The following is a 24879-nucleotide window of genomic DNA, read 5'->3' on the forward strand; positions in this document are numbered from 1 at the left end:
AACAACATTTAACAGCTCCTAGTTTAGATTCAGAAGACAAAAACCCTCCCAACTTTTAAGAATCAAAGTTTGGCTGCAATAGCTGTATTTGATCTCAAATCATGTTTCCCTAAACCTAACGAAGTAGATTTTTTTTTTAGCGAAAGTAAAAAGGCTATAGATAAGCAAGCAGTAACAGGAGCACACTTTCAAAGATTGAATACATATTTGAATTGCAGAAAAAAATGACAGACTCACTCATAAAAAAACCTCTAAAATCTTTCCATATCTTCTATTTGCATTTCTTATTCCTTACAACTATGCAATAAATTCCGGTGTACCAGACGTGGCTTGTTCATAAATTCTTGTCATTACTGCCATGATAATGTTTATCTTCACAGTGTTGTATTTATCTTGATCCAGCTTTCTATGCCTAGTCTGTTTTAATAGACTTCTCATCTCAGCAGGAGAGTTAACGAACAACACATAAACCTTCAGAAAGCTTTAAGATCAAACTCAGATTTCAGTACGTTTCCCAGGGCAAAAAAAGGTTAAAAGAAACTGTTGCTCTATCATCTAATTCCTACCCCTAATAGATAATTACTGGACATTTACCAAAAAAAAACCCCCAATTCTTTAAATTAAATAAAAAACAGCCTGGATTAGTGCTACTTATGTGGTGTTGTGCAGCCATATATGTTTTTGAATTCAATTAAGGTGAAATTAAAGAATAAATAAAGTATTTAATCTTTTTAACACCATGCTGTCAAGTTCTGAAAGCATGGTGTTATGTTGGATGTGATGAATGGGAGATAGAAAATATGTCTTGTTGAATATGACTAAGTGTATTTAGATAGTATTCAGTGAAATTCATAGGAGGTGAACACTGTAGAGAACTGAAGGATAACAAGAAATTATGATAAATAACTTAAATAAGCCAGACCTCAAGGTCTTATGAGATGCATTGAACTGCACATCTGTTAATCAGGTGGTTATGAGATATCAGAAGTGTGATCCCATTCAAACATATTGAACAACAAAAGTCCAATGCACCTGGAATGTGTCTCTGCAGAAAATCACACCAAAGACCTCTAATTTATGTATCAAATGTGGTCAAAGTACTGCTTGATGATGTGGTGCTTTTTTCCCCTGCATATGTGTTAAATTTATTGTTTCTAACAGTCAGTAGTTCCTCAGTATTCTGCAAATCAATACACTGTAATTCAGCAACAAAGGCACATGAAAAGCGTACCTGACAGGAACTTTAGCTTTAACCACTATAGAGTGAGGACTAAAAAGCACCCAACTAATCTATTAGACAACACTATGTTGTAACACAGTTTTAGAGCCATCTCTCTTACTGAGATCTGGGAGCATGGTGAACATGGTGACATTCTTAAATGTAATAAGATGAGTATCAGTAAGAATTTCACCTGGAGGTAAAACAGTAATTTAAAAAAAGCTATGCAAAAGTATAAATTATATTTTATATTTGGATTCAGTCTTCTGCAGTCGTCTGAGTTAAATGTAATTATTTTGATACTAAAAAAAGAGTTTACCCCTAAAACATTCAATTGTATGTATTCTGAGGAAGTTCTGGGATAAAAGGAGATGATCTAAAACCATCTTAAAGGCTGTCTGGGGTGATTTAGTGTCATTACTGAAGCTGGATCTATTACACTAAAGGTAATGAAAGTCATAATAGCTTTTCACCGTGTGTGTGTGTGTGTGTGTGTGTGTGTGTGTGTGTGTGTCTTATCAATCGATCACTCTGTCATCTGGTTCACTTTTTAAAGTGAATTGTCAGTGAAACTGATGAAAAAGTGGACCAAGAACACATTTAAGTGGCAAGTGCAGGAGTCAATCAATCAGCTGAATATTCGTTTTAATTATACACTAACTTTTTCCACAATTTCGAGTGTTTCATAAGATCTTAAGCAAACAAGAACATGACAGAAGGCTGTCTCACACAGCGTTTGGCTGCAAGTGTCCTGTCCCGATAATGCATGCACTAACAGGTCATCAGAATTAAAATGGCAATGTACAACTCCACTCTCCTGCAACACCTCATTTAGAGCAAAATTCTGCAAATGCGTACTTCTCCCAAGGCTGAACATTCCCCTGCCACCATGAAAAAATTCAGTCCCTAGTTCTTGAATTGCTGATATCTGGATCTTTATCTGTATGACATGACATAAAATGCCCAGTGATACTGTATCTCTCAGTGGTCAAGAGTATTTAGAGAAATTCCTAAATCCATCTGCAGAATGATTCCAAAAATGAATGCCATCTAAGTTGGGCCAAACCCCATCTTTAGTAAAACCTTCATACAATTCACTCCATATCTTTTTGAGTGATTCAGGTAGAACAGCGGCCCCAATCCACAGGCCACGGACAGTCAGTGAGTCGTTTGGTACAGTGCCGCGAGTGTTGAGGCTCGGGTGTGAAATTGATGGTTTTCAGGGTTTTTATTGGTTTGTAGCGTTATTTTTTTATCGTTTTAAATCGTTAACTCGGTTTCCCTGGGTCATTTCCCGTGTGTTATGAATAAATCTTCTTTTTTTTTGGTACCAGTACTGATTTTATTTCTTTGTATTTATCCGCGACACCTTAAAGGGGCGTCACGGACATAGACCGGTCCGTGGCCCCCCGTTTCTTTTACTTGCTTCTTACCTGCCATGATCCCTGGGAGTTGCAGGACAAAAGGTGGTGGCCAGGGTTTGAAGCCGTTAAATAGAAAGAGGGATAACTGGACCGCACCACCACTTCCTGCTAAAGGGGGAGAATGTGTATTTTCTTTAATTAAAAAAATAAAAAAAGCTTTTGTATTTGATTGGATATTTGAGTTTAGGGTTCAGTGGTTTTGATTTTCTTCTTTGGTGTTTATTTTATTAACAAACTAGACTGTAATGCATCATTTTTGTGGTTTATGATTGTGTTTTGTTTAGTTACCCCTCGTGTGTCAGGTGGTCTGATGAGCCATTATCTATACCCTTCTTGTGTGTCGTTTCCTGTTTGGGTCAGTTATATTTGTTTGGGCAGTTGTTTGGTTTGTTAAGTTTGTAGTTCGTTATCTGAGTTCAGTTTTGTTCCTTTGACCTCTTTTATAAGCTCAACATTTATTACTTTTGTAAATGTAATTTTTGGGGGTTAAATAAATGAAAACTCTGACTGCTGCAGTTTACTTTTGTGTGTGTTTGTGTGTGTGCGTTTTTTGTTGTTGTTGTTGTTTTGCCTGTCCCGTTTGGATCTTTAGCCATCAGAATTATTGTCTGAAGGCCAAGAAAGATGCCAAGTGGATCATCATGGCCTTGCCATATTGGTCCATTTGATTGACCTTTATTATAATTATGTATTTATTTGATTTGATTTTCGGTTGTTACAGATGGAACAGACATGACTGGGGGATAGGACAGGGAGAAAGAATGAAAGAAAGAGCAGGAGAGAAAGAAAAATAGAGGGGAGAAGAGATGGCGAGAAAGGGGGGAAGAAAAAGAAAAAGAAAACACCTGGATCACCTGTATGGAGATAAAAAGAGCAACATAATAAATACAACACCGTCACAATAAACTAGCTAGCAGTAGATTCTAAATATTACATGTTCTTGTGCAGCACACAAGATTGACAGCGCACAATGTGCTTTGAGGCAGCAGCCAAGAAAGGTGTAGTTTGTGTCTGTGTGGATCAGCACGCTTGTATTCAAAAGGTTTCTACATGTAACGATCTGCTAGGGAGTGTGGGGAGCCATAACCCCGTCCCCCAGGGCATGAACAGGTATGGAGGAGATCCAGGCCCCAGACATCCAGAGGCCCCAGAATACGAGGACCCAAGGAGGACCACCAGGGGGGCAACTGTGCCACCCTCCTGGGAAGAGCTGAGGAGAGCCCCAAACGAGAGGTCACCCAGCAGCCACAGAGCAGAGGCCAGAGGGGGTTGCAGTGACGTGCCCGCGGGCTCTGCCCTCAGGCCCAGAGGCGTGAGTCGGTACATACATGAGCTCCCAGCCCCAGACACCAAGAACCACCAACACACCAGCGTCTGAGGGCATCAGCCACCGGCAGGGAGTGTGGTGAGGGGAGATAGGCCTCCATACCTCGGAGAGCCTGAGATGTTCCCAGAGAGGTGGAGTCTAAGACCCAAGCTGACATAGAGTCACAGACAAACAGGCGCACGCAGATACAAACGTGCATTCCCACCCCCATATACACAAACAAATACTCAGCACTCACCCAACGTGGAGACAGACACAAATAGACACTGTACACACATTCACAATCCCCAAACATACTCTATATCCCAGGTCCGGGTACTCCTGCCCCCAGAGGGGCAAACCGGACCCGGACCCAGGAGATGTAAGCCTTCTCTCTGGGGTGGAGGAAAGCAAACCGCCTCCTTATCTGCAGTAGCAGGGAGGCCCCGCATCCCAGACCCCAATCTAATGGCCAACACCTCCTCCCAGCCCCGACGGTTAACAGAACGGGGGCTGGAGGGACCCCAAACCTCCCTCCGCCCGCTCATATGTAATGTTGCTGCGTGTTGTTCTAAAGTGCATTTAAAATACAGGAGGGCATGGTGCTTCCTGCCAGAGAGCAGCACGGCTCCTCCTTGTGTGTGTGTGTTTTAAGGCATCTTAACACATGTAAACACTGATGGACAGCATGTAAAAAAAAACAAACAGAAAAACAATCTCTATCTTTGTGAGCGCTTGTGTTTCAGAGTCGCTCACGCATTTTAATACGCAGGCAAAGTTTTGTACATTCCATAAATGTTCCATTTGTACTGGTCAAGTCTTCTCCAAGGTTTTTGTCATGAATAGCACTGACATTTGGTTTTAAAAAGAGCTTTAATGTTTGAGTCAGGGCTAGTATTTAAATCTTAGTGCAGGCTGCATGGAGATTTAAACCTTGACATTTTTTTAAATCAAGCACTGATATTTTGGCAGATCCTCACTTCTTCAGTTTACTGTACTTTCTGGAAAGTCACTTCAGAAAGTACAGCCATAAAGTCATAAACATATTCCATATCCTTTGCAGCTTTGAGACATCTGCCGTCAATGCAATATGTAAAGATGAATGGATTTGACAGCAGTGTGTTTTTCAGTTAAATTCTCCACAAAGCTGGTAAAAGGTTGTGACTGAACCTGCTTTTTATTGAAATTAAATAAAATGTTCTGTATGTAATTAAAAACATAAAGTCTTGGTTTAAGGCTGTGTCAGTGATACATTATTTTATTTGTCATTCAACAATGTCATATGTTTGATTCAAAGTGCTGGTGCCTTGGAATTGATAATCTGATCCAATCCTTATGGTTTCCCATAGTCAGGTAGTTATTAAATAAACATGTTTACACTTTGCCTGACAGATGTGCTATATTCAACAAATGTCTCTATGCCTCACCTGATTTAAGTCAATAAACTTGACCTGACTATTACAGCATCCTATTATTAGTGATAACTGATAACTTTGCACTCCACTTCTACTTCAAGTTCAATAAGGAAGATCCGTAATCACTCATCTGGCTGCTTTCCTCGGTTTTCAGCTGCTACGCTGTTCTTTACATCACTTCTACTTTCCCATGCTGTCAAACTCATGACTGACATCATTAAACTAATCCAATCATCTTCTTGCCCACCTACTATGAGTCAGTCAGCCTCCTCACTGTGTTCTTTAAATTTCAGTGTTTTTCCTCCGTTCTCCCTTTCAGTCTCTGTTTCACTCTCCATCTCTGCCTCACCTGAGTGACTCACAGCTCCACCCAAGCCTCCATCTTCATCCATTCTTCCATGATGATCATCAGACTCTAACCGCCAAATAATTGATCTCAATGAGTCAAGTTCTGTTCTTCTGTAAGATCTGTACTTATTTAAAATTCCACGTTTTGTGTTTTAAAAAGGTAAATGTAAAAACTAATATGGTGTATTTTCAATGTATAGTGGTTTGCACACACACAACAAAGATATACCATACCAACTCCAAAATCATTCAGCCTTTTTTTTTCCTTTTCTTTTCTTTTTTTTTTATCATCAGTGTCTGTAAATGAAATGGTTGCTGTGTGAAGCGTTTCTGCATGGCATTGATTTTTATTGGTGTTTTGCAAGGTTACCTGACTGTGACGAAGATAGACTAAAAGCTGTGAATAGGGCTGGTGAATGTATGTGGGCTTTAGATGATGATGAGATGAGATAGCCTTTATTTGTCAGTTGCAGGTCTTTTGCCCACAACCAAGATGACAGACCTTGCCGGCTGTACATACAATACACAAACATCATTGGGGAGACAGGTCAGGCTAGGTAGCGAGGAAAAAAACATTGAAATGTGTAACACAAAAGGATAATACAGGCCAGACAGATATCAACACACCATAGCACAATAAACACAGACAAGCAACATGGGAAAGTGTTCCAGTGTGTACATCTGATCTGGGACCGCTGCGATCTTTCGACTGCGCCTCCAGCTGACCTGATGTCCACATCAGAGGGGAGGTAAGCGTTGGAGGTGGCGTTGGATCCAGGGTAGGGAGGGTGATGCGTCAGTGAGTGTTCATCAGTATCAGTATATGTATGTGTGTGCATGTCCATAGTTCAGCTGAGACAGTGTCCTTCGCCCCTGTCAGGCTAAGTAAACAGTCTTCCAGCCAACCCAGGTGGCTTTGCATGGAATGGGAAGGAACAGACTCAACACAGTCGTTATCAGGGAGTTTTTGTTCGGCTCCGGCCTTGAGCCCACAGCTGGCGCCGAAGAGGTAGCCGGATTATGATGGTAATTTTTCTTTTGCAACAACTTGTGAGAATTTCAAAGCTGTTCTTTAACACTCCGACACTGGTTTCTCAATCTCCCGTTGGAGAACCGCGAGCTTCCCCATGATGGTATCAAACTTGCGTTCCGTGGTGTTGTCATTCCTTTGCTCAGAGAGCCGATTCTGAGAACTCACAACTGCAGTGAGCTGTTCCACGATGTAATCCAACTTTCGCTCAAAGGTATTCTGAGCAGGCCTCTCCTTGATGTTACCCAATATAAGCTCAGAGGTGTTATTCTGAGTATTCACGGCAGCTGTAAGCGTCTCCAAGGTCTTAACCATGCTGCTCTCAATGAGCCCGTTCCGAGAAGTCGCGCCTCGTCCCATCGTTTCAATCCCAGCGGGCAGCCTTGGGGGGGTTTGAACAGCCGGTTCCGCTTTCTTAATTCTCCGATAAGCCAGGGCCAAGCCAGCTCCCATCAGCAAGAACCCTGTTATCATGGTTCCGAATAGGTAGATATCTTCAGCGTCCTAGATCAACAGTCCCGCCAGACACACAACCCTCCATTTCTGCCACCCGTCCATCGTGTATCCGGCAGGGAAAGTCCCTCCAGGGCACTTGGACTCTCCCGAGCCCAGACTTCTCGTTGAGAAAAGGGTGTCAATAGCAATAGCATGTGCACTGCAGGCTGACATAAATGCAGTATATTGTGAGAAACAGCGTGTGCATGATGATTTTTTTAAAATCATTTTTAAAAGCAAAACAATAATAATACACTTAAATACAACCGCACATGGGTTTAATCCCACTGAACTTTATTTGGTATCATGGAGATGCAGCGATGCTTACATTCATCAGAAATTAATTTCAGTCCGGGAGCTTAGAGAATATGACGGTCATTTGAGTGGTTAGTTACAGAATTTTGGCCTATCAGGCACGATTTAGGGATTTCAAACAAGCAACCAAAATATATTTGTATAAGAAGTGGGAGCAATCAGCGCCTTTACAAAGCTAAATAACCAATGTACAATAATAAATGTTGAGAAAAGAAACAAAAATAGAAAATAAGAATCAAACTAAACTGAAAATTAACAAAGTGAAAAATTATAAAGCGTCACATTCAAAAACAATTAATAATAAATATTAATATTCAAAACCTAAAAGAGGCTATACTTATATTTTAAACTTAACTCTTTATATTTATCCCACTCTTCTCCAATATAGGATTCTAGCTGCTCTTCTACTACGAAGCTGTTATAACAGATGGTTTAATCTTGCTGAGATATGCAAGACCTTCCCGAAAAAGATGTCATCTGGCTGAGACCATATGTTGCTCATATTCACATATGGCTTCTTCTTTAACTTGTGTTTGTGAATGGCACTGTGAACTGTACTTACAGACAATGTTTATGTTCTAGAAGTGTTCTTCAACCCACACAGTGATTTGAATGACAGAATCATGCCTGGTTTTAATGAAGGGCCTCCAGAAGGCCCCAAATCATATCCATACAATATTGATTTTTGGCCTTATTCCTTGCACATATAGATTTCTCAAGATTGTTGGACTGTTTTTAGGATATTAGGGACATAATACTAAATTTGAAGACAAAGACTTGTTACCACTTAACCCAATTAATTGCAACATATTGCTTGAGCTTTCTTTTAAGTACTCCTTAATTTTCCAGCATTTTATTTCCCCAGGTCGTAATTTTTGAAACATGTTGCTGCCGTCAAATACAAAATATTTTTTGTAAAATAGGACCATGTCTCAGTTTAACATGTTTCTATGTTCTGTTGCAGATAAATTTTGGTTTATGACATTATTGCATTTGACTTTTATTTACATTAATTTTAACAGTCAACAGGGCAAAACTCAAAGAGATTTCTAACCGTGTGGAAGTTTGTGGGAAAGTTAGTTTCCCTATGATCTCAATAAACACTATCTTGATGAGTTATGGGCTTGAAAGCTTGTTTCAAGTTTCTGTCTGTCTATCTATCTATCTATCTATCTATTTATCTATCTATCTATCTATCGAGTGTATGGTCTAATCACATCATGCACTGGCTGTCTCGGACATTTAAAAATGTACCACACTGTACAATGTAATAGTATAGGATTTTTTTTTACATTCAGACAATAAATGATCAAAGTTGCTGTTCTTCACTCTCATAAGAACATGAATTCAATCTTAAAACCTCTGAAGGAAATATTTAAAATCCTGGATTAATTATTATTTAAGATTATTCAAGCTTTTCTATTTATTTATTTATTAACAAGAACTAAAATGGTATTACAGCTCAGGTCCTCTCTTAGCCATTTACTCTAAGTGGAGATTAGGTAGATGTTGTGTAATGACTGACTTAACGGAGTTTTTTTTTATTGACTTTGATGTTTAACTTTCTTTATGTATCAGGTATAAAGGGTTAAAAAATTAGCACTGAATATACTGTTCTGTATACTCAGCCTACGCTTGGGTTTAATAATCTGCTCACAAGCCCACTTCTCTGGCCTGTATATGTGTTCCCATCAATTTATTTTCAGGATGTTTTTTATGCCTTAACAAGATACTCTTTGGTGTGTGTCTCTCACACATCACAAATCAAACCAGGAGACATTATTAAAGTGAAGTTAAGCTTTATTCACACCAGGCAAAGCCCACTTGCTTACGCACAACTTCCTCAGCTCATTAGGCACCAAAGTTGCCATCCCAGACACATTTTTGGGAACACTAACTTGTTAGGAAGCTTTTAGGGGGGAAAACAAAGATGTAGTATTTCCTGTCTAATCTTCAAAGTTTCTGTGTAACATCCTCTAATTGGGGCTAACTGAGGAGAGAATGTAATTATTGTCTTTTTTTTTATCTGTTTTGTTTTGATGGCAAGATCTTCTGTGTGGTGTTAAATCTAGGTAAACTATATATGGCAACTAAATAAAGCTGTTTAAAATTTGGCTTCATATGGCCGATTTGTCCAGCTGAAATTATATATTTCTGCAGTTGCTTTACATAAAATTTCTTCATTAAAATAATAAAGACAAATAAGCATCAGTATCAAAAAGAAGAAAATTCAAGACATTAAAATGTATGCAATAAAGAATGAAATTGTGAAATGTGTTGCACCTAATTTTAAAAGATTGGTTGTGATTTCTGGGCTCGCCCTGCATTTCTGCATTTCTCACACTTGTGTATTTAGTTGTATATTGAGTTTTCCTTTTTTTAATTAGCTGTGTTGGTTTTTATAATGCTGTCAATGTACCATCAAATGAGACAGTTCTTATTACCAGAGTGTCAAATAATGCCATTCTGTCAAAGCAGTGACATTTCGCGAGTGCAAACAAGCTGTCCTTTCATGCCTGTGCCAAGACCCACCAGGAGCCAGATGCATAGCACTGTGTGTACACACTATCATAGCTTACAAAAAGGGAGAACAAAACAATCATAAGAAAGGCAAATGCAAACCCTGCAAAATTGTTTTTTTACATTTAGTCCCACCTATCCCTATTTTTCCTGCTCCTTTTCCATTTGGTCTTATATTTCCATCCATATCAGGCTCGACTCTAGAAAATGAGTGTATGCATCATCTGAATTATGTGTGCGGTCCACACTTTTTACTGCAGACACATTCTTTATAAATGGCCGTTTATGTCTGGGAAATGGTTGCGGTGAGAGTGATATGGGTCTCAAGCTCCAAACATAATAATATATGGACACTGGTAAAGGATGCCTCATGATTATGTTTAAACTGACTGAGAGTGGCTGGGAGTCATTATTCAATGTGATGTTTAGGGCACCCAAAACCTTTAAGTAAAACAAAATGACTTCCAACGAGGACTGTGGCTGGGGACCAACTTTGCCAAACAGGAGATTGCTGGTTGGCAAACTTGGACATAGTAATGTTTTTGTTTTTTGTTTTTTAAAGAGGATCTCCCAGCATCTAAAGCCAAAGATCATTTTGCACGAATGTTTGGAATTCCAGGCATATCTGACAGCAGTTGGCACCTTACAAAAAAAAATGTTGGTGAAATTGGCAAAGGACATTTTTGCCTATATGGATGTATCTTCTTTAGCTATAGTACTCTAGTCCAGCGGTCCCAGCCGGTTTAATGTCATATTTCCATGGACTGGCCTTTAACGTGTCGCGGATAAATACAACAAAATAAAATGATTCGACCAAGACAACAACTGTGGTATTTTGTAAATATAATAATGAACGCAAATTCACCGTTTAATTGTGTAACTGTATTAGCAGCGTCCTCCTGAATTGCGCCAACAACATTGAGAGTAACAGCCTCCTCTCTGCCCCTTAATGCTCTCTGGTCACTATGGTAATGCGTAAAAATTACTTTCGAAATAAGACACACAACTACAACACGGGAAAAGACCCAGGGAAACTGAATTAACGATAAAAACCCTGAGAACCATAAATTTCACACCCGAGCCTCAACTCTCGCGGACGGTACCAAATGACTCACGGACTGGTACCGGTCCGAGGCCCGGGGGTTGGCGACCGCTGCTCTAGTCTGTCAGTGTTATTGTATAAATTACTACAGTCTTAAACCAAAGATGAAAATGTTACTTTCTAAAATTTCTTTTACTGTACATCTGCAGAAATCACACACTTCACTGACACCCACAGCTGTTAACACTGTTAAAGGTCTCCCTGGACTACAGCACACACCTGTCCCATCTGTTTTGTACAGTAAAATGTCACTTGGAGGACATAGAGGGACGTCTGCCCATAAGAAGGTCTATGTTTCTATAAAACTTTAATTCATATGTATTTTCTTATGTTTCTGGACCATCTGGAGGGCCAAAGATAAACTTGTCGAGCAAGGCAGGCATTTTTATATTGATAGCAGAAAGCAGGTCAAAATATTTTCACCAGAGCTTAGGGGACCTTATTGGAGCTTAATGTCTTGTCCAGTCAGATTTCCTTTCATAAAAATGTGACCAAATGTTGAGCAACTGGATTATTTTTAATTATGTGTTCTTTGATTAAACTTGTTCTGTTTTAATCGCAACAGGATATATATATATATATATATATATATATATATATATATATATATATATATATTAGGCCTAATGTATTTTGATGGATGGCTAAGAATGACAGATCATTAAAAGCAATTACATGGGTACATTTGGTCAAAGACTGTTGTGTAATGTTTTTATTTTGTTATAAATAAAAAAAAATATTTAGGTTTTATTTGTCCTTGATTTAAAATGTCACAAATTTGTTGCTACACTTGGGTTTCTTGTTTATTTGGGTTAGCAATTAATCAGACCTTCCAGAGCCTTCATATTGTTTTTCAAACCAAACAGCTGTATTAAGAAACTCTTTTTCTAACTCCTCCAGTCTTTTTTCGTCTGACAAAAAAGGGGACCAGCATTTGGATTCAGAGAACTTTGTTTCTTTTGTGCTTTGAAATTGGACTTCTCACTGAAGAAAATCACATAACTTGAAGAATCTCCTCAGCTCACTGTCTTTGTTGAGTGCAGCACCGAGTGAAGGAATATGAGACAATATATTCTGAGAGACTTTAATTAAAACATTCAGTGTGAAACCCCTTTGACTTATACCATAAAAGTAACTTTTAATCTCATATTTTAGTAATGCATATTTCATTTTTGTCTTTTTAAGCCTGCTGTTGTTGAGTTATTACAGTTTTTAAAAACTTAAGAGATACTTGTGATTCTGAGGTTTCTGCATTATATTTGCAGGTATAGTTTCTAAAAAAACACACTGTCTGCTAAAATAAGTGGTGCCAGGAGCTTGTTGATTTTGCCTTTTAAGGTAAACACATTTCATTGTAATGTTGAGCCTTTGTTAAATTACATCCATTCATCTGCTTATCTTTATCAGGGTCCCAGTGGTGCTGGAACCTATCCCAGCTATCACAGGGTGAGAGGTGGGGTAGGACAGGTAGATACCCTGGACTGGTCGCCAGTATGTTGCAGGGCTAACACAGAGAGACAAACAACCATTCATACCTATGGGCAATTTAGAATTACCAATTAACCCAACCTCTGTTAAATTACATATGACAAATAAAATTGAAATAAAACTGAAACTGAAATAGAGATGTAAACAAACTCTCCTGGTATTTCTTTTCTCATTTTGCAGTGTAGGATACAGTCAAAAGGTTTCAACACTGCTAATATGATGGTCTCAACCGTTAAACACTCTTTGTTCTCTCAAAGGTCAACACTGTCAAATCAAGCTTGCAGTTGGTCAGTAGCACATTCATGTAATAAAGTTTACCAGAGTCCAAGCTTTCATTTACCTTTGGGACTAAGCCTGCTGACTGGGTTGATTCCACTTAAACAAATGTATTTTTTGGTATTGATGTAGTTCAAAGAGCTTCAAATCTTATCATAGAAGAAAAATAACATTGTCTTCACTACTCATACTGGAAAGTTATACCCATGTTTTGTATAATGTTTATGTGTCAAATATTAGCGTTCATTTCGTTGGCTTTCTCGACAAATTTCATTAAGGAGAGTAAATCTAGCTATAAAACATCAGATAGATTAACACAAAGGGGATTCCAGAGTGAATTAAGTTTTGTAGAAGGATTTTGTAGAAATTTACTGGTTCACTACTTAAAGACTAGTAGACTCTTCTTTATATAAATGCATAAAGTCTATGTCTTTCCATCAAGGTGAACAGGTCAGACAAAGCAGTATATTTTGTAACACCAACATTGGCTCATATTTTGACTTACTCAGTCCAGTTACAACTGTCTGCTTGTATTTTCTTCATGAACGTGGCTGCTCAAAGAGCAGGGGATGTGCTCCTTCTCTGCATCTGTTTTTCATCCTCTCTGGCTGTCGGTATCATTCACCATCTCCGTCTGCTGATCTGCTTCTTCTTTCTTCCCCACTCACTCTCATTTTAACGGCTCCTCTTTTTGCCCTTGAATGAAAGAAAACAAACAAAAAAACCCCCAGAAACAAACAGCACAATACAATAAACAACCTTGCTCTTCCTGTCTTCGCATGCCTCTTCTCCTTGTCTCAGCTGAAATGTTTTCACAGATAACCGTGCTCGTGTGTATATGTGTGTTCAGGATTGCCCTTTGGCTTTTAAGACTTTGCAACTTCACTGATGTCAACAAAACAAACAGCTTAATGCTTCGCGTTCATAAAGTCTCCCTGGCACCTTTGCAGCAGCAGTACAGAGTAAACAAGAGTAGCAATACAAACTGGGAGACACTTACTGTACATGAGCTGTGCTTTGATGGGGTGAGAGTTAGGAGACGGGTTGCCAATCTATTCGAGGGCCAAAACAGAATGAGAGACAATCCTCACACTCATACTTATGACTAATTTAGAATAGTTAATTATTTACTTAATTAATTAAGTATGTCTTTGGACTGTGGAAAGAAGGAAGCACATGGAGAGAACATGCAAACTCCACACTGGGAGGTGATAGTGCTAACCCCTCCATATTCTTTAGAAATGTTTACCTTTCCCAATTATAGAAATCATTTTTGCTGTAACCTTGTTTCATAGCAAACTGGGACAGAACAACGTAACCACTTTTTAAAATAGTTTGATCTTTTATCATCTGTGGACTATCAAAACCCTAATCTTTGCTTACTACTGTACACTGTGTAATTAACCACATCAATCTTTCCTTGTGCTGCAAAGCCAATTCTGCTCATATCCCTTTTCCAGCACACTATAGACTTTCTTGTTAAATGAGAATTGCAAAATCTCCCCTTCAGCATTGCATCACTTCAAAGAGTTCTAGATTTGATAGCTTATCAGACAGCTGCTCTGTTTGAATGGAAGAACAGGTCAACAGAGTTTATGGTGATGTCCAGCGTAGGGTGCATCTAACAAACTATCCCTGTGTTGAAACACCAAATTAGAGGTGATTCTAGGATCAAAGCTTCAGGTGGGCTAAGCACCCAGTCACAATGTCATGCATACAGTGCTTTGTAATTAATATTAATAGAATAAGGTATTTGCAAACAAACTGAATCATTTTTACTGTTACATATCTAAAATTAACCGGGCACATATTACTGTTACCTTTAAAAGGAATCTAATTGGTTGGATGATCTTTTCTAATGTTGACGAAATGATTCTGAATGAATAATCATAGTTATGGTAAATGTATTTGTATAGCACTTTACTTGGTCCTAAGGACCCCAAAGCACTTTACACTATACACATTCGTCCACCCATTCACACACAGGTGATGGTAAGCTACATTGTAGCCACAGCCGCCCTGGGGCGCACTGACAAAGGCGAGGCTGCCGGACACTGGCGCCACCGGGCCCTCTGATCACCACCAGTAGGCAACGGGTGAAGTGTCTTGCCCAAGGACACAACGACCAAGACTGTCGGAGCCGGGGCTCGAACCGGCAACCTTCCGATTACAAGACGAACTGCCAACTCTTGAGCCACGATCGTTCGCGATTAGTTCTAATATAATACACCAGTTTTAGGGTTATCATATCTGAGCCCAGGAGGTCAGTTGTGTTGATTAAATGTAGTAAATTAATGAACAATTTGTAGCAAATTAGATTAACAGCATTGTTTCAGTCTCTCAAACACATAACTGCAGTCTATTTTACTTTACATGCTTTTACATTAAAGTTTTTGAATTTATACAAACCCTTCTTTTATATTACACAATAAAGACACGATCCCAGGTACCCAGCTCTGTGGAGGATAGATTAGCAGTGTCTCACTCAAATCTATTGGCAGCCATCCTGTTCAAGCCATGTTCAGAGTGATATGAATCCAAATCAGTGATCATCAATGAATGTGGGTGAAACAGAGGATACCTCAGCTTTATAACTTTTGATGACTCTGACTAGTCCACTGTCTTCATCTAGCCCCCTCTCTCCGTTCACCCTCTCTATCCTCTTTTCTCAATCTTCATGCTGTCATCCAATAAAGAAGCATGTTTACATAACTAAATTCGCTAGGAATTGGCTGCTGGCCATTGACACATAACATCTTTCTGACTTGCACTCTGAGGCTCTGCAATCAGTAAACAAACAATGAAGCCCAATTTGGCCAAACTAGAAAACTTTATTGAACTAATAAAATAAAACACACCAGCTCACTGGCTGGCAACTTATGGTAGCAGATTTATAGCTTATAAGCTAAAGTTATCTAAAAATCTCTACTGTATTACCAAATGTTTTGACGCTATTTAGAGAACAAATATACATAATCATCTCTTTCTGTAACCAAATGCAGGGTCATTGCTGTGACCCCCCAGAACCACTTGCACTTCTGCTTGTTGATGTTTCAGGTAAAGTGTACTTTGAATAATCTCTTCATTTTCTTTTAACAGCAATAACCTTGTCTTGTTTATTACTAAGAAGCCACAGCGTGTGAGAGCTATGTAACATCATGACATCAAGAACAAAGAACATTTTACCTTGTTTTCGTTGTAACTTAAGCTGACAAAATAGACCATTAGAAGATGATGTCAGAAAATACTAGTAAAGTACGTTTTTATTGTTACTATAGTGTTTTTGAGAGGCTCTATAATGAAATTTAGGGATGCTTGAGCACCCATTAAAAAAGGTCTAAATTCGCCAATGCACTAAACCAGGGTGTCCAGTATAAGGTGCAGAGGCTAGAGTCAGTCCTCACAGACTCCAATCTGGACCATAAATTTTTGATTTTTGACTGTGTTCATAAACTCTACATCTTTATGCAGATGAAGACCTCCCCCATGGCCATTCATTATTTCATCTATTTAAGTATTTAAGTAATAGATCAACAATTACATGATATTTTTTCCTATGTAAACGTATGATGTTGTATTTTTTTAACAATGGGTCCACATTTTAAGCCTGTGTTCTGTGAATGAACAATGAATGAACTGCTTTATGATTGCAGGAAAATCTGGGCAATTAGCTACCAGCAGCTATGGAAAATTAGACACATGCGGTAAATTTTCTTTCGTTTTTCCTTGCAAGTGAGTTTGTCGTGCGCTTTTTAATCCAAGTGCCAAATTACCCACAGAGCTCCCAGCAGCAGCAGCAGCTCCCCCTCCCTGCCTGTGCTCAGTGGTTTGCTCCAGTCGACACGCTGCTGCTGTTTGTCGCAGCTCCAGCGGCTGCTCTGCCACTCAGAGCTTCAGCCCGTTTACCGAGCGCACTCCGGACGTCGTCCCCGAACGCTGTCAGCTCTTCTCACCTTCTCACCGTCAGCCTCTTTCAGCGTTTTTACCTCCTACGTTGGAAGGTCAGTTCTTCCCCTCCTCTTGTCTTCATTTTTTCTTTCTTTCTTTCTTTCTTTCTTTCAGGTTTGATATCCCTTATTTTTCTTTTTTTTGTCTTCTTTTTTGTCCCCCTCATCCCCTTGTTTTTTTAGCTGTTGGATTTCTCTGTTATCCTGCAAGTCTTTGCCGGAGCTCTTTACTCTCTGCTTTGTGTTGTTGTTGGAGGGAAAACCAGTCTTCTGCCCTTTCTTGTCTTTATTTTCAGTTTCTTTTTTTGTTACGTTTTGTTCACTTTCTTTCTTTTTAAAAAAAAGAAGAAAAAGAAATGTGCTGTTTTTTTAATCTCTTACAGAATTTATTTGGATTTTCATGAGTTTGGCTCTTCAGTTTGCCCCATCGTAATCACACAACATTTTTTTTTAAATTCTTGTAAAGTCCAAAATGGATTTTTATGTATCTTATATTTGAATGCTGCGGGTGCAGCATGGCAGATGTGGGGATGCTGGTGCTGCTGATGATGGGCAGGTGTTACATGGACCGATCAAATTCCACCGAACTGCTCGTGTCTCTGACGGGACTGCTTTTGCCCGAAGAGTGATCTCAGTTCTCTGAATACGTGTTTGCAGCTGCACACAGACAGAGACACAAACAGACACTAAAGTCTGTTTTACTGTCGGTCTTCGTGAAGCAGACCTGGAGCTGACAGGCTGGGTTTGTTACTCTGTCATGTCCTGTTCAGCGTTTCTGGTGTGTAATATCAGCAGACTGGCTGTTTGCTCCTGTTTTTGCAGATATGAGCTTCAGTGCATGCTGAGAGCTGTTTTGCTCTTGTAAACCGTCACTCTGTACTTGGCTCCTTTAAAAGCTGTTTTGACATGCACACTTCATTCTCAGATCTATTAATTTGATAGCAAATCTTGTATCTAGTTTAGTTTAATATTGGTAATATATTTCAAACTTACAACAACCAATGTAGACTTTTGGAAGCTGTCTAACCTGAATACACCAACCTGCCGTTGTGTACTGGATTTTAAAATCAAACTTCTCTTTCTGAGCCAAAATGAAGTGAGTGAGAGTTTAAAACAAAGAAAAACCTAAATATTTGCTAATATAAGAAGTAAGCGAAGGTGTAAATTTATATAAACAGTTTGGTGAGACATCCATCTCCTCAGCATACACAGAAAACTTTGTATCAAGTGCTTCGTAAGTGATTAAGATGCGTTTCGTCATATTGCCAGAGAGCACTTGTAATAAATTTATGATTCTGGGTTAGTTTGTGTTGCTCAGTCTGTCTGTTCTTGATGAGAAATTAGATATATTTGGAATTATAATCATTACGTTTCAATTACTGACAGATTCTCAAAAACAATTTAATAATTTGGCAGCCACAATATTTAACATTTACTCTCACCTATCTGATACTCCAAAAGCTCCACTGATTAATACTTTTGTGTATTTAAGTCTTGCAGGTGCTTTCAAGAACTGTTTGATTAAGAGTGGTTGTGGCTCAGGAGGTAGAGCGGGTCCTTTAGTTTGTATGTCAAAGTATCCTGGGGAAAGTTACTGAATCCAAAGTGGCTCCTGATGCATCCTTCAAAATGTGTGCGTGGATGTTAGGCAAAGCGCTTAGCATAGAAAATATGCTTATATCAATGCACAGGTATGAGAACTGTGCTTGTAGTGATGACTGATGGACTATGCTGAGAATATTGTTGAAACCAGACCAAATTCTCTCTTTTTATACATTTCTGAGGTTTGCCTCTTTGCAGAGAAATCAATCAGTTTGCAGTTTGACACAAACACAAAACTCTGTATTGTCTGGAGGAGAGAGACTAATTTCTTGGTAGAGAGCTACTGCTCACCTGTTTTATAGAATTAATTCCCTGCGGGGGGAAAGTATGGGTCCTTTTTCACTTCAGCAACAAAGTTTTCAGCACGATTCTTGGTTCTACGAGTGAGGCTCGACATCTGGTTTGTCAGGATGTAATTATTAGAGCCAATGCGGGTTAGCTTTCTTGCACATATAAAACGTTTCAAATTATTTAGTGGGCCTGTAAAAAGTTCAAAGTTTAAAGAAGTTCATTTACTTTTCAAAGTCAGTGAGGCAAATGCTGTGACTTAATGTTGTTTCGCCTGCTCGGATGATTATGATAACTATCACATACTACATCATTCTAGTATGTGAGTGAGGTTAACCAGGACTCGGTACCCTCTCACTGCCATAGACGACATCATTTTCTGTTCATCCTAGAAGCGAGGAAATAAACTCCCCGGTGTGTCTCACTCACCAGCAACAGTGGCTGTTTCGTTTTTGTTTATGTGTCACACTATGTATGATATATGGGTAGAATAGTGCTACCTTAACCCCAGCACACATATCTAACAGCAGAATAAGTGGTCACAAAATGATATCTTTGTTTAGTCCTGGTTCACTTGTCAGTGTTTAGTGCTTAGGCATGAGTCCTGGCAGGTGGTGTTTTCAGGTGAAAAGCTTTTATATGCAAAATGGAACTAAGGAACATATCCTGCTGAATAACAAAGCACGTTAGGTGTTAATTGCAAGGCTTTGAAGGCATTTTTGAGCCTTACTGTGCATTCAGATTAAGAAAGGCATTGTATTTAAAAATGCTTTATTGATGGGTGCATGACTGAAGCGCAAGAGAGCGAATGAATTGCAATTCAAATTTGCAGGTTTTAAGGGTTCTCTAATACCTAAACAGTGTTTAATAGTTTATAATGATATGAGGTATATGTTATAAAAAGCTTGCACGTATTTGATAGGCCGGTGGAGTTCCCATGTCACTGCACTGTACAAATGTAGAACTGTTTTTCTTTTTTAAACTGTTCAGTTCTCTCTGTTTCCTCAGACATCTCTGTGCAGACCTCTGCACTTATTTGCTGAAAGGTTTTTTAGTCCGTGAATAGCCTTTAGCATTTAAAAAAGAATATCTCACCCCACAGAGTTGCATGCAAACCTTCAGATCAGTTAAAAGCAAAAAAACCCCAAAAAAAACAGGAGAGATGAAAGGTTCTGACAGCGACAATATTGCTCTTGAAATTAGCTCAGTGAACGCAGACTCACAGCTTAGTGACATAATAAAACCTGTCACAGTGAGAGCTACAGCACTGTGAAAATTAGATGCTCTTTCACTTTTACACAGTGTTCTTGTACAGCATGTGTTCAGACAGCTGTATTGATAGAAAAAGAGAAAAATGAAAACATTGATGAATAAATAATGATTCTGAATTATTAGAATGGTTTTGTTAATTATTCAGTACCTCTGAGCCGATGATAAATAGATGTTACTGCAGTTTGGCTCCATATGTAGAAACTCATTAGTGTTTGTGGATGGTAGCATAATTAGTGATTTTTTTCCTTTCTGGGGTTTAGCTATGTATATATATTTTTTTTCACAGTGGAATGATCCAGTATTGTTAAGCATGTATATACCAAGTTAGAGAAAAATCATTTTTATGTCACATTTTTTTGTTAAATATTGCTCCATATTTATAGCTTTTTTTGGCTTTTTTTTTTTTTAGAAATGTTGTAGCAAGGATCCAAGTCATATCAAAAGATCATGAATTAGCCATATGAATTTCATTTGTGTTTCTGGTAATCAATAGCAGCGGTCCCCAACCCCCGGTCCTCGGACCGGTACCGGTCCGTGAGTCGTTTGGTACCGGGCTGCGAGAGTTGAGGCTCAGGTGTGAAATGTATAGTTTTCAGGGTTTTTATCGGTTTTCAGCGTTATTTTGTTATCGTTTTTATTGTTTACTCGGTTTTCCTGGGTCTTTTCACGTGTGTTATGAATAAATTTTCTTTTTTTCGGTACCGGTACTAGTTTTATTTTGTTGTATTTATCCGCGACACCTTAAAGGCCGGTCCGTGAAAATATTGTCGGGCATAAACCGGTCCGTGGCGCAAAAAAGGTTGGGGACCGCTGATCAATAGTAACCGAGGTTTATTTTAAAAAGTTTAATTTAAAACTGTGTATTAGAAATGTTACATGTAGTAATAATAATAATAATAATAATAATAATGGATTGCATTTATACAGCACTTTTCAGGACCCCTCAAAGCGCTTTACAATACCACTATTCAATCACTCTCACATTCACACACTGGTGGAGGCAAGCTACAGTTGTAGCCACAGCTGCCCTGGGGCAGACTGACAGAGGCGAGGCTGCCATATCGCGCCACCGGGCCCTCTGACCATCACCAGTAGGCGGTAGGTGAAGTGTCTTGCCCAAGGACACAACGACCAAGACTGTCCGAGCCAGGGCTCGAACCGGCAACCTTCCGATTACAAGATGAACGCCCAACTCTTGAGCCACGATCGCCCACATGTACATAAACCATGTTCTACATTGATATTTTTGCTCAACTTATCAGCACCAGTGGAAAAAAATCTATTAGTCTTAATTACAATTTGAGGTTTTTTTTTTTTAAATTTATTCCTCTGTTTCATTACTATTGGTCAAGCTAGCATTGTCACACTAGAGGTGTAAGGCAATAGAGTATGTTAATGCTGAAGCTGTCATGGTTTTGTTCACATTGACTGTGGATAAATAACAAAGTTAGCATGTTATGCCAGTTAATATAGTGGAATACTGTGGGGACGGCACTGGATCAGGGATCAGCTCTGAACACCTTGCCGTTTGGTGTGGTGTTGAACAGGTTGATAGATGAGGTCAGGCAGGAGTCTCTGTGGACTATGATGATGGCAATTGTATGTAGTGAGAGTAGGGAGCAGGTTCCTGGAGAGCTGGAGGCATGCTCAGGAGAGAAATGCAGTTCAGTAACAGCAAGGCTGAATACTTGTGTGGAAATGAGAGAAAGGGTAGCAGTAGAGGTAGTGAGGGTGGTTGAGTTTAAATAGCTGGGGTCAACTATCAGAAGAAACATACACTGAGTGAGGCAGGTGAAGAAGAGAGTGCAGGGAGGTTGGAGCGGGAGGAGACAACGCATGTGTGATTTGTTACAGAAGGATAGCAGGAACTTCAAGGGCTGGACTGAAAATGAATGAAAAAGCATTCAATGTGAAAAGAAATACTTTTGAAATACAAGAAATTCTGTCTCTTTACAAGCAAAATATAAAGAAATGAGGGGTGGCTCAAGATGTTTGCACAGACATTCATACAGTACTGTTAAATATCTGTGGCGGGGTGTGGTTTGTGGCTCAGGAGGGGTGGAGGAGTGGGTTCAGGGTGTGGTGTCAGGGGAGGCTGACACACACCTGAGCTCCATCAGCTGATCGTGTCTCCCCTATAAAGGATGTGGTGGGACCTGAGGTGGGGTGTTTTGTGTGTGGGTGGCAGCTGGAAAGCTGCACCCGATTGATGAAAAAACCCTAAATAATAAAACATGTAGTAGCTGTGTGTGCGGGTCCTCATTCATGTCACAGTATCCTTTGGTCCATAACTAGGATGCTGGATGTGCAGTTCCCAAGCAAGAGGAAAAGAGAAGACTGCAGAGGAGGTTAATTGATATAGGGAAGGAGGACATGCAGAGACTTGGTGTAAGAGAAGAGGATGCTAGGGATAAGATAAGATGGAAGAAGATGATCTGCCTTAAGGGGACAACTGAAATGAGAAAAAGACAGTTCTCAAGCCTACACATGCATTTTTTAAGCACGAATTAATAGTACAGGATAGAAAGTTTTGCCTAGGATTGGATAAGCAGAAGAGAATGGATGGAAGGATACAAAAGGAGCCAGTGTCAAGTGTCACTCTACTGGAGAAAGTACAGTTTTCACACTTAGATTGCATTAGATTTTTTTTCCGGTTCCCGGAGCTGCCTTTTGGTTGCTCAAAGGCACTTGGATTTCCATTTGGATTTACTGAAAGTTCACATATTATAGCAATTGCTATGATGTCAAATCAGTCATATTTGTTTCAGGAAATGATTTGTTGTTGCTTCGTGGCTTTAAATTATTGAAATGACTATAAAAGAGAGACGTACAGAAGGGTGAATGTTCACCATTTTGTCTCTAGTTCTCTGTAGCAGTAAAGCTGTGAGGTAAGTTCAGTTTTTTGGTCGAGCAGGCTACTTTTTTCTAGTGCAGGTGTTACTGCAGATGTTTCTCTCAGAACTGGATCCTATGACATAAATGTGAAACGTAAAAACCTGCTCTCCTTTGTTTCTTGTTACCTTCCTGTCCTCTTTGGTAATGATGGTAATTTCCATGTAGAGATGGCAGCACATACACCAAGGTGCAGATATGTTTAAAGACTGAATACAAAGTACACCAGTTTTGTTGATTGGAGTGTACACAAAACAGAATAATTTTTTGACACCTACACATTTTTCTTAATTGACCTTTTTAACGTGGTCTCAAAAGCTCTTTTTGCTCTTAAAAATGATGAAGCTTTTTGTTTTGTTGTTGCAGTAATTCAGTGGATTCTGGTTTTTCCGAGAGCCATTATAGCTGCTTGCAGCTGTTTGATGACACGTGAGAGAATACAAGGACTGAAGCCATCAACGTCTGTGATTGTAAAGACTGTCAGTGCTTCCCTCAAGCCTTAGCAGCTTATATTAATGCATGAAAGGGCTGGGAGTCAGAATGAGAGATGCCATTTGGATGAAAAAATGTTTCAAGAAGTGCAATATTAAAAACAGAGTTTAAAGTGGCAGCTAAAATTGGCAGGTGGACGATGTATGAATACAAAAAAAAAGTGAAAAAGGAAAAAACAAGTTAAAGGAGAGAAAAATCTAATAATGCACAGGAGAGTGGAAACAATATGTGACAAAGTGGAACGTGTGGTTAGATTGAAAATATGTAATTTGTCAAGTTAATGAGTTCTAAAAGTGAGGAAAACGTAGATGTTTTTTTGCGAGCGCCTTGATATGGTTTAGGGACAATTTGGATTCATTAGCTTGCTCACAGACACTTTTACAAGTAATTAGCGAATGACTAGCACTATTCCCTAAACCAAAAACACCCAAAATGTAGTTCTACTAAGATCTGTTTAGTGGGAGGAAGAGAAGTAAGTTGCAAGATTGTCATCCAGGAGGCCATAGTTCAGGTCTCATTTTGGAGTTTTCACCTTTTCCCTCTTTCTCCTTCACTTAGTGATTACATTTAGAAACTAAAAAAAATGTGGTGATGTTTAGTAAAACTTCAGTTTTGTTCTTTCACAATAGTAACACTCCATGTAGAACAATTACGCTTCCTGGGTGTGTTTATAGGTGATATCAAGGAGTGTTTTACAGGCGTTCACATGCATGGGGTAAAAGTTAAAGATCTGCCACATTAGTGCAATAAATATCACCAAAATATCAGAGTACAGTTTTTCTATCTGACAGAATGGCAGCATGTGACACCCTAGAAATGACACCATCTGCTAACAACAAACTTCCAGTGATTTTCAACTCGTTTCCCAAAAACATCACTTAAAAAAAAAGCGCTTTTCCTACACTTGTGCTTCGGGGAAAACTTCTTCAATGTTTACTGGATAACTAGAGCAGAAAGTGAGCAGAAAGCGGGGGGAGCACGAGATGAAATACAGCATTACCAGCCGCATGCAAACAAGCCATATTAATGTCCTTCTCTGTTGCATGACCTTGACTTCAATTAGGCTTCTTTATTAAATCAATTGGCACATATTTTAACTATGCATGTGATATGATTTATCCTTTTGTTCTATGGGAGATGTTAACTCTCTTTTATAGATTGCACAGAGCTGAAACACATTCAACATTAAACACATACACTGACCCACTGAAGCTTACTTAGACACATCACATGCAAACAGACACCCACTCACACAGGTCTGTCCTTTTCTCCCCTGGATACACTCACACCTGCATGCAGACCGGATACACACTAGCACACTTAGCCAGCCTGCAGATAATGGTAGTGTGGCACGCAAACCTTTCTTTCTCACTGTGATAAGTAAACTTGGGTAATGCGATGCATTCTTTGATATTCTACTGAGAACTGTTTTTATGTCCATTAAATGA

The 24879-nt window shown here is 39.1% G+C and overlaps 1 protein-coding gene and 1 pseudogene across 3 annotated transcripts in view; one reads left to right on the forward strand and one right to left on the reverse strand.

Annotated features, from left to right (window-relative positions):
- Window positions 1-6784: 6784 nt before the first annotated feature.
- Window positions 6785-7411, reverse strand: LOC148102782 (uncharacterized; annotated as a pseudogene).
- A 9422-nt stretch (window positions 7412-16833) lies between these two features.
- The window catches only part of raly (RALY heterogeneous nuclear ribonucleoprotein), a 115577-nt gene continuing 107531 nt past the window's right edge, over window positions 16834-24879 (forward strand). For all 3 annotated transcript variants that reach the window (XM_006783028.3, XM_087841334.1, XM_006783029.3), the window contains exon 1: window positions 16834-16939. The gene's annotated coding sequence lies outside the window, so the exon portion shown is untranslated. The remainder of the gene's footprint in view (window positions 16940-24879) is intronic.

The sequence above is a fragment of the Neolamprologus brichardi genome, chromosome 5, assembly GCF_056152115.1.
Source record: "Neolamprologus brichardi isolate AB-2024 chromosome 5, ASM5615211v1, whole genome shotgun sequence".
In the NCBI taxonomy this organism is placed as follows: Eukaryota; Metazoa; Chordata; class Actinopteri; order Cichliformes; family Cichlidae; genus Neolamprologus; species Neolamprologus brichardi.